This window comes from Elaeis guineensis, chromosome 7, assembly GCF_000442705.2.
Source record: "Elaeis guineensis isolate ETL-2024a chromosome 7, EG11, whole genome shotgun sequence".
Lineage (NCBI taxonomy): Eukaryota > Viridiplantae > Streptophyta > Magnoliopsida > Arecales > Arecaceae > Elaeis > Elaeis guineensis.
In genome coordinates this window covers 11,590,644-11,594,978 of record NC_025999.2, presented here as the reverse complement: position 1 = coordinate 11,594,978, position 4,335 = coordinate 11,590,644, and positions in this window count along the sequence as shown.

Below are 4,335 nucleotides of genomic sequence, written 5' to 3'. Positions count from 1 at the left end.
TCCGACTTCAACTGGAAGGTCGAAAGTCTTCCAACGACCTCGACTTCCACACTGCACAACTTCTCTCTCGGCATATCTTGGATGAGCTGATCCCGTCTCAATTCAAGATGCCGCAGATGGAGCCATATGATGGCTCCACTGATCCAATTGATCATTTAGAGAGTTACAAGACTCTTATGATGATCCAAGGGGTGACCGACGTCCTCCTGTGTATTGACTTTCTGACAACTATTTGGAAGGCTGCTCGAGCCTGATATTCTGGACTTCAGTCAGAAAGCATAAATTCTTTCGAGCATCTCGAACATTTTTTCGTGATCCATTTCAGCACAAGCCAAAAGGTGCCACGGATATCAGAAAGTCTCTTCTCCATCAAGTAAGGCGAGAGAGACATTAAGAGATTTCATGGCTCATTTCAACACGACCACACTTGAGGTCAGAGATCTCAATGAAGATATGGCCATCTCGGTCATGAAGAGACATTTGAGGAGATCTAGATTTACCTACTCTCTGGATAAGACTCTCTCTTAGACTTATGCTGAACTCTTGGAGTGTGCATACAAGTATATTCGCATGGATGAAGGCACTTCTGACCGATGTCAGACGGAAAGAAAATGTCAGAAAAAGAAACAAAAGAAAAATAAAGCTCCGATCGAACCGAGTCAATCAACAACCAATAAAAGAGCTTCACCCCATCGATGGAGTCCGAAGTCGAACAACTATGGTAGCAGGTATGACTCCTATACTTCTCTTTCTGCTCTCCGTGCGCAGATTTTAATGGAGATCGAAGGAGAGGAGTATCTTCGACATCTTTCATCGATGAAAGCACCATGAGGAATCGCGACAAGAAGAAATATTGTTGGTTTCATCATAATCACGGTCACGATACTAAATAATATATTAAACTCAGGGATGAAATAGAGACCCTGATTCGATGTGGCTACCTCAAAAAATTTTGACGAAATCGTTTGACTTAACCTCCCACCGACCAACAGCCTCAGTCACAAGCTGAGGAGATGATCAACAATTGACCAACGACGGGAGTGATCAATATGATTTCTGGATGACTGAAGGATTGGAGGGCAACTTTTGAAGAAGAGTCGGCAAAGAAACAATGACTTGAAAATATAATCTTTTTTTTCAGAAGATAATATTCAGAGAATACAAACTCTCTATGATGATGCTGTCATCATCTCGACGACGATAGCAAACTATGATGTAAAAAAAATTCTAGTCGATAATGGAAGCTCCACTAATGTTCTCTTTTACTCGATTTCCTTCCGAATGCGACTACTGATTGATCGACTCAAAAGAGTCTCAATGTTATTAGTTGGTTTTATTGGAGATGTAGTTATCGTGGAAGAAAAAATTACTCTCCCACTAACCGCGAGAACAGATCCATAATAAAGTATCATTCTCTTGATATTCACGATCGTCCGAGTTTCTTCGACTTACAATGCCATACTTGGATGATCAGGACTTAATATTTTAAGAGCGGTAGTATCAACATATCATTTATTAATCTGATTTTCAACAAAAAATAGAGTCGGAGAAATGTGGGGAGATCAACAACTTGCTCGATGTTGCTTTATGGTCTCTACAAAGAATAATCAATCTGAAGACTCTTTATTTGTTGATAAATTGGATTAAAGAAAAAATGAAGAAAGGAGTGAACCAGCCGAGCAACTGATTTCTATCCCGTTAAGAGAAGATAATCCTGAGAAGATGGTCCAAATTGGATCGCAATTATCTGATCCGAAGCGACAACAACTGGTGAATCTACTAAGAGTAGCAATCGATATGTCAGAAATTCCTTCGAAAGTAATAACTCACCGACTGAATATTGATCCTAAAGTTAGGTCGGTGAGACAGAAGAAAAGATCTTTTACTCTTGAAAGGCAAAAGGTCATCAATGAAGAAGTCGATAAGCTCCTTGCAGCTGGCTTCATTAGAGAAGCTAATTATCTCAATTGGCTCGCCAATGTAGTGATGGTGAGAAAAACTAATAAAAAATGAAGAATCTACATCAACTACATAAATTTAAATGAAGCTTGTCCGAAGGACAGTTTTCTTTTACCAAAGATCGAGCAACTAGTTGATACGATTTCGAGACATCAACTTTTGAGCTTTATGGATGTCTTCGCGGGCTACAATCAGATTCAGATGGCATCCGAAGATGAGAAACACACTATCTTCATAACCGATAAAGACATCTACTGTTACAAAGTAATACCCTTCGATTTAAAGAATACCGAAGCTACTTATCGATGGTTGGTCAACAAACTGTTCAAGGCATAAATTGGACGTAACATGAAAGTCTATGTTGATGATATGCTGGTAAAAAGCTTTCAAACTTCTGATCATATTTGAAACTTGAAAGAAGCCTTCGACACACTTCAATGATACAGATAAAATTGAATCTGACTAAGTATGCATTCGGAATAACTTTCAAAAAAATTTTCAGATTTCTCATATCGCAATAAGAAATTGAAGCTAATTTTGAGAAAATAAAAGCTATCATCAATATGAAGCATCCAAGCTTCAAGAAAGAGATACAACAACTCAATAGAAAGATTGTCGCACTCAGTCGATTTATCTCAAGATCGATAGAAAGATGTCTACCCTTCTTCAAGACCTTACGACAAGCAAAAAAATTTTCATAGTCAGATGAGTGCCGACAATCTTTCGAGAATCTAAAAAGATATTTGACATCTCCATCATTACTTACAAAATCGAAAGTGAGAGAAATATTGTATCTTTATCTGACGACTTCAGCAGAGATGGTGAGTTCGGTGCTTGTCCAAAAGGACGAAAATCAAATCCAACGGTCGATTTATTACCCTAGCAAGGTGCTTCATAATGCTGAAATATGATATTCAAGAGCGAAAAAGATGCTCTATGCTCTGATCATATCATCACAATCACTTCGTCTATACTTTCAGGCACATCCAACAATTGTCTTGACAGATCAGCCATTGAAAGCAATTCTGTACCAACCTGATACTTCAGATCAAATGATGAAATGGATAATAAAATTTAATGAGTTTGATATTCAATATCGTCCGCGATCGTCAATGAAGGCACAAATTTTGGCCAACTTTATCACCGAATGCACCGTTATCGATGATAATCCTGACGATGAACTCAACGGCAAATCGAAGCAAATTGAAACTCTTGAGGCTGATCTAACATCGATGTTTGTGGTACATATTGATGAAGCATCCAATGCACAAGGTAGTGAAACCGGTCTTATCCTCACAAATTTCAAAGGGATCGTAACCGAATATGCCCTTCGGTTTAATTTTAAAATCTCAAAAAACCATGCCAAGTATGAAGCTCTTTTAGTCGGCTTGAAGATTGCTAAAGAACTTGATATTAACAACTTGAAGATCTTCATCGATTCATAATTCATTACCGGATAAGTTAAGGGTGAGTTTGAAGTCCGAGATCCCGTTATGATGAAGTACCTTCAAAAAGTGAAAGATCTTACATTAACTTTGAAATATTTTGAGATCTCTCACATTCCAAGAGCAAAAAATAATCGAGCTGATATACTCTTCTGACTCGCAACCACTTTATTCAGCTCGCTTGGTCGGACGTTCATCGAATGTCTGGAACAATCGAATATTAACAAAATCAAAGAAGTGCTGCAAATCAATGATGAGCCAAGTTGGATGGACTCGATCATCGAATATTTGATTGATGAAACTCTACCTACAGATCTTTCAAAAGCCAGATGACTAAGGTGGATGATCTCGTAATATATTTTAATGAATGGACAACTCTATAAAAGGTCATTCTCTCTTCTCTTACTAAAGTGTTTGAGACTAATGGATTCTGACTATACACTTCAAAAAGTTTATGAAGGGATTTATGAAAATAACTTGGGAGGTAAATCGTTGACTTATAAAATCTTGCGACAAGAATATTATTGGCCCATCATGAAGAAAGATGCAGCTGAACTTATTCGAAGATGTTAACCATATCAGAAATATGCTAACATACAATATCAACCAACCAGCTAGCTGACATCAATTATTGCACTATGGCCCTTCGCACAATGAAGAATCGACATATTTGGTTCTTTTCCTCCGACATCTGATCAGAAAAAATTTATAGTGGTTGCCATTAATTACTTCACCAAATGGATAGAAGCTGAACTTTTGGCATAAATCATTGAAAGTAAGATGGAAGACTTCATTCAGAAATCAATCATATATAGATTCGGTCTACCACATACCACCATCACCGACAATGATCGATAATTCGATAATCAAAATTTTAAAGAGTTTTGTACGAAATTTCATATTACACACAAGCTCATCTCAGTCGGCCATC